This window comes from Lutra lutra, chromosome 1 (assembly GCF_902655055.1).
Source record: "Lutra lutra chromosome 1, mLutLut1.2, whole genome shotgun sequence".
In the NCBI taxonomy this organism is placed as follows: domain Eukaryota; kingdom Metazoa; phylum Chordata; class Mammalia; order Carnivora; family Mustelidae; genus Lutra; species Lutra lutra.
In genome coordinates, this window is record NC_062278.1 from 19,347,281 (window position 1) to 19,354,278 (window position 6,998).

The 6,998-nt window shown below is 35.8% G+C and overlaps 1 pseudogene; it reads right to left on the reverse strand.

Moving 5' to 3' along the window:
* Positions 1-3,377: 3,377 nt before the first annotated feature.
* On the reverse strand, positions 3,378-4,124 carry LOC125086817 (40S ribosomal protein S6-like; annotated as a pseudogene).
* Positions 4,125-6,998: the final 2,874 nt, after the last annotated feature.

Genomic DNA, 6,998 nt, shown 5'->3' on the forward strand with positions numbered 1-6,998 from the left:
TAAGTGGCCTCACCATACTCACCCCAAAAAGTAACTATGTGAGGTGATATATACGTTAACTCACTTGATTCTGGTAAATATTTTATAATGTACATGTATATGAAATTACCATTGTACACTTTAAATAGATACAATTATATTTGTCAATTATACCTCAACGAAGCTAGAAAAAAAGAAATTCAAGATAGGAGCTGTAACAGTTCTGGGTCCCTCTCCCACAGGACACTCAGACCAAGTCAAGAAGAACAAGGTGATTAACTACCACTTGGAGGACATCCTTCATTAGGAGGAGCTGGAAGAGACTGAGAAATGTGACAAACAGAATGCTTCTCAAAATCAAATTAAATAGTTCTTTAACAACTGGAAGCAAAAGCCATAGATAAATCAAACCAGTTACAAATAATAACCTAAGATGATAATGGAAGTATCAGCAAAAGAGTAAATCATTTAAGCAAGAAAATGAGCCAACTGAAGGCAATTTTAGCACTTTGAGTCTGAGTAAAGGAGGCAGAGCAAGGAAAGTACAATGTCACAACACACAAAGAGTGTTTCAACAATAAAGCAGAGGACACAGTATAAATGTTACAGAGACATAAGAGGATGAGGAATACAAACACACATGCACACACACCTCACACTTATTGCCTCTCCAAGAGTCTTATACTTTTTGTTTGAAAGAAAGCTTTCAAAATACTATGGAAGCATGAATCAGATATAAAGGTATTTGTAGGTGAAGAAGTGGGGGTGGGGAATTTACTACACTTTTGAGAAATGGGACAATGTGATATTAGCTAGAGAGAGTAACAGACTTAGGGAAATATTTTTAGGGGATGCAGACTCAAACAGTTTTTTTATCTGATTGAAGAAAATAGCAAACAGAAGATTGAGGATGAAGGAAGGGTGTGAAGGTATCATTTGGGAAAGTAAGAAAATAAATGGATATTAAAGGAGAAATGGAGGATAAAGGTTGATATATTCATATCATGTGGCTATTCAGAGGACATTTTAAATAGGGCAATTATAGAGATTGCGTATTGGCTCAAGAAAGTATGAAGCGTGTTTGTTCCAAAACTGGGCATGGGGTGCCTGTCCCAGGCTAACAGGGAGCAGCTGAGTGCAGCCTTCTTGATTATATCTTCATTCTGAGGCATTGGATGTAGCAGAGGAAGATTATTTCCTTCAGGCTTTCTTTTAAGTTTCCTCTAACCAGCCCTTTGGGAATTTTACCCCCAAGCTGAAACCCAGCTTCTACCTTCAGGAGTTTGGGGCTCTTGACAAGGAGTTTTCTTGTTTTTGGTTTTAGACAGAGAAACTGGCTTGGTCCTCAGTGATTTTCTTTACCATATTGGATTTAGATCATATTGTTTCTTTCATTTCCTTTTTCAATCTGTAAAACAGGAAAGAAGATAAAATATAATAATGATTACACCAATGATAGCCCAAACTCCAGATGCTCATCTTCCAAGGCCTGAATCTGAGGCCTTAGCTGAATATTCAAGCAATTTCTTCTTATCCTTACAGTAATAGTTCCTAGGATTTTAGAGAATGCAGACAATTTCATGTATAAAATTAAAATGCATAGTAAAATCAAGATGGTAAAAATTCAGGAAAAAATTATACCTCCCAGATACGTGCACCCTGTTTCATAGGTGGCTTGACTCTGAAAAAATACTATTTTCTTAAAATGTGTACATTTATTATCTGAAAAATACCCATAAATTAGACTGTGATCTTGACTCTTCCTAACACTGTCAGGTGCTTATAACTTGGGTTGAAAATAAAATCACCGATGCAGGATGAGATACTAAGAATTCATTATGCCTTTAGCAAACGTTTCTTGAGCGCCTACTTTAGGGAGACACTGTGCTACTGCAAAGGAGAGGAAAAGGTAATCTCAAACCTTAAGGGATTCCTAAAAGGGAAACTGTCAGATGAGTAAGAATTCCAAAACTGAAGGACTGATTAGCTCATAGGAGCCCGTCTCTTTAGTGGAAAGTCAGAAAAGTTGTAGAGCTGGCCAGCTGGCACCAAGTTGCCAAGAAAGTCCCAAGAGGGAGTGCCCGTATATAAACTGGGGGGGAGGAGAAAAATCTGGGCCACTGCCTCATACGTTCAGATAAATGAGTGAGCCGTTAAGGACTATTACTCTATATATGCCAGAATCCAACCAAGACAGAAGTTTCTAGCAAATAGAGATGTGCCAGGTCACAAAAATGAAAATCAATGGGCACAGTCCCACGTGAGTAAATGAATCAAGTTATATGCATGTTGAGTATTTAAGGCAAAAACCAAAGGAGAATCTGGTATAGTTTTTTTCTGTGCTTCTCTCTTTGTAGCTGGGTATACCTGGCTTTTTTTTTTTTAAGATTTTATTTATTTATTTGACAGACGGAGATCACAAGTAGGCAGAGAAGCAGGCAGAGAGAGAGGAGGATGCAGGCTCCCAGCTGAGCAGAGACCCCGATGCAGGGCTTGATCCCAGGACCCTGGGATCATGACCTGAGCTGAAGGCAGAGGCTTTAACCCACTGAGCCACCCAGACACCCCTATACCTGGCTTCTTTTGCAGTCTCTTCAAGAATATCTCCCTTGAAGACAAGGACTCTCAATGTTTTCTCTCATTCTAGATGGGGTCTACAAACAAGTCAGTGCCTGAAGCAATCTACAAGGTTCTGGGAGAACTAGTGGAGGAACTATGGTCCACGAATTTCCAAGGAAAAGAAGGAGCATACCAACTTTTCCATCAGTCCTGTGACCTGGATTAGTAAGAGTGGTCTCTGAGTATGTGTGGGGAAGTGCCTACCAAAATAAGTAGAAGGAAAAGGTTCTCTGTACTTGCTCATTTCTAGCAGACACATTGCTCTTAGCTGGCTTTTTTACAGTGAAAGAAGGCAGCCATTGATGCCATGTGAGCACACTCATGGTCAAGGACACCCCTGGAATCTATATGGATCTTTTGGGGGCAATCTCCAGTGTACCATGAATAGCATGAAACCCACTAAATGTGACATTAGACTGAAGAAGGCACAGCATTTTTTAGGGGCAAAGGATCATTATTCAATGTTTATTGTTTGCTGCCTTCCATGTGGAAGACAGATGCTTTTTATAAAACAACATGCAAGGAAAGGATGCTAATATACTTTTTTTAATGAGTTGCAGTGATTGGAGTTCCATAAAGTGAAGTGGTAGTAGAGTGGACTGATGGGGGGCAGAGATTTAGAAATTTAACTCTGCTCTATCTTTCTCAAGAAGCATGTGGGGTTTAAGGGTTTACTCATGTATAGCCAAAGTTTCAGTTCCTTTTCCATTTCTTTTTTTTGTTGTTAAATTTTTTTTTTTGGATGTATGATCTTATGTATTTGTTACTCTTAGAAAATCTCATTTTTGATTGCACTCAGGCTTAGAGATAAAAGCTCTCAAAGAGGACAGCCTCTGTTTCTTGGTAATCTGATCCTTGAGTTTTTCTTTGGCCTCCTACATTTTCTTGGCCAAAAGCTTAATATATTCTGCAGCCTATTCCTTATTTTTCTAAGTACTCTGCTTCTTTATGGCAATACATCAGTGTTTGTACTGGAGAACACCTGGAGAAACAAGACGCTGAATCTTGGGTGCTTTGCTTCTAGAATTCTTTGTTTAGGGGCTTTCTCACAACATAATGGTAGGCATCATTTTCTTTAGAGAGATTGAAATGTTTATGGGTTCTGCTAGGTCTTTTGGGCCCTAGGTGATGAAGCACAGTAGTATCAGTGAATCCAGAAATATCCCCCCACCCCCCACTTTTTTTTCTTACAATGACCAAGTTGAGAACATTGAGATTGGCACCTACAGTTCAACCTGAACAGACTCGTGCTTTCTTTCTCTAGTCCTTCTTGATCTGTAGCAAGAGTGCCCCTTACTCAGCAGCAGGCAGACACAATCATGGGTCAAGATATCTTCTTTCATGGGGAAGCCTTGCTTGTCATTGCTACCACTGATTCAGACCACGTAACACTTCCACTCTTCACCCCAAGCATCAGCAGCAACTTCTGTAACCATATGCTTCTCATAAAAGGTACAGTTTGTGTTCATTGTCCACTTCAATGAGTTTCCAGCATCAGGACCTGGGAAAGAAATGTTCAGCTTCATCCTAACACAGTCTACCACCTCCAAGGTACCATGAAAAAAACCTCTTCCAATAATTCTTGAAGCTAGTTTTGCAAAATTAAGAATCAGATTGAAATCCATCACATGTTATTGTAATTAAGCTACAAAAATTAAATTATTTAAACATTTTTTTAAAAAAGTAGAATGGAATTGCTTAGTAATGAATGTATTTCACTTTCCACATTAGTTATCTTTTAAAATTTTATATGCTTTTTACCTCTAATTCTAAGTATCTCTTAGTTTGGGGACAATCATTCAATTGATTTTAGTAATGTATATTGTCCCTATCAGAGGTGATGTTTGATGCAGTTTAGAGCTTAATTGGACAGATATTTATGGTCTTATTGAATTGCAAATAAAAACTTTTTATCCAAAAACATTTATAATGTGATGTTAGGTTGTAAGAAGTGATGATGTTGAAGATGCTTTCTTTATCTTCCCAGCAGTGTTACATTTAGTCAAACTTTGGAGACTGAAAGATTTGAGACGTCAGCTAAAAGCACAAATTTTGCTGCCTGAATTTATTATGAGAGACAAAAGAAGAAGTCAAGTTGGCTGGTACAATTTTACCTTATCTTCCTTGATGTATAATTGGTTTTACTAGTTTGGATTCATTTAAAACTCTCATCTTTCTATATGTAGCACTTTTCTGCAGAAAGTTTAAAAGAACAAAATGAACACTTTTATTGCACTAATTCCCTTTTAAACATGGTTATTTATAAACATTTAGGATGAATTGCATTTCAGAAAGTTGATTGATTGGCTGGTCCCATTTTGGATGAAGTAGGACCATCTGTTTTAGAGAGAGAGAAAGAAGAGAGTGCTCCATTTTCTATTTGAAAGAAACTCACCACTTAAAATCCAGGTATTTTTTAGTGTTCAAATAATCAAAGTTAAACTCTTTTCAGAACCTTCACTTGATAGACTTTTCAGTGTATGTTTTGATTAACTGTCTGGTTGATGGATTGATGGCCCTTTCTTCAATGGGCTGAATTGACTGTGAAGGTGTCTGCAGTAAAAGGACCATGCTGTGTATTTTGTGAATGAATTCAGCTGATGATCTTTCTTCGGTAATTTATAAGAGACTATGGATGAGTAGACATTGGGACTTCAAAGTTGCGCTTAGCTTCTTCATTCTGATATATTTCATATACCTAATATACGAATTCTACAATGTATCAATTACAATATAAAGTTTATATTTCTGAAAAAATATTAATATTTTAAAAGACATGACCTTATTTTACTACCATATGAATACTTAATTAATGAAGGCTTAACTACTTCTGTATCTGTTTGAATAACACTGATACCCCAATTCTGGTTTGTCCAAAAACTCTCCTGGAGAAATGGAGGGAAATACTCTCTATTAGTGATCCCTACATGTTTGGGAAAGTTATTTTAAATTTTCCAATTAAACTTTCCTTGGACTCCGAAACTAGGCTGCTGAATTCAAATTCCAATTCTACATTTCATTATTGTAGGTCTTGAACAAGTTTCCATAACTGCCCTGTGCCACATTTTTTTCTCTATAACTGGGATCATATTACCTCTCATAGTATTATGAAGATCACATGAGTTATCAGATACCTAGAAGGTAATAAGTTATTCTTATTACTTTTTATTATTCTCGATAAATAATAATTTATAAATAAATAAATAAAAAATTTATCATGTAATTTATTACTGATTTATAAGATGCACTTGTCTAAGCTTTTCACATGGAGCTTCTGCTTTATCAACTAAATAATAAAAATTATTATTAAATTAATTAATTATTGATAATAATTAAATAATTATTTTTAATTATTAATAATTATTTTTAATTCTCTGTAATTCTATCACTACAACTTCTTCTACAACTTTCTATTCCCTGATGGAATTAAGTAACTTTGTCTTTAAACCAATTTGTGGGTTCATGTCATTTGTAAACAGACCTGTGTCTTTAGTAGGTCTGGGGCAATTGTATGACCCTCCGATAGGTCACCCCAGACTGTATTCCATACAGGGTGATGTATGGAAGTGATGAATCACCAAATTGTACACCTGAAACTAATATTGCACTGTATAATAACTAACTGGATTTTAAATAAAAACTTAAAAAATACTAATAATAACATAGAAGTTGATTGAATAACAATTCTAATTATTTATTATTTAGTTAATAAAGCAGAAGCTTTAAATAATAAATAAATTTATTAATTAATAAATTAATAATAATTCTAGCGTAAAGAATTGTGGTTCACATCTGTGAATTGCTAGGCAAGATGGGATGTTGGCAACATATTAAATTCCAGAAGGCCTGTTTTTTCTGAATCTTCCTATGAAGGCCACTAAAATTAAATAATACAAACTGAGGCATTTCACCAATTTCCACTAACTAGATAGTTATAGAATATCTACCATGTGTCACACTTTTTATTACCCTTTAGGAATGTGAAAACAATTAAGATAGAATCTCTTTTTTTAAAATCTCAGTAAAATAGAAAGGCTATCAAACATTTGAGCATCTGTAATTTGCTTTGCACCAAGAAGTATATATGTAGGTCTGGGTAACTGAATAAGTGTAGAGCATAGTCAAGATCTTCAATGTGAACTGTGAAGATCTGTTTTCACATCTTTCAAAGGCCCCGTAGAGTATCATTAAAGATAGAAATTTCATAATTGGATTTTATGATATTCAGGGAGAGATAGAAGTTGCAATGCCCTATGCCCTCAACACCTGGCAAGTTTGAGGTCTGGGGTGATCCATTGGAGGGTCATACAATTGCCCCAGACCTACCCAAGACACAGGTCTGTTTATGAATGACATGAATCCACAAATGGTTTTAAAGATAAAGTTACTTGATTCCATTA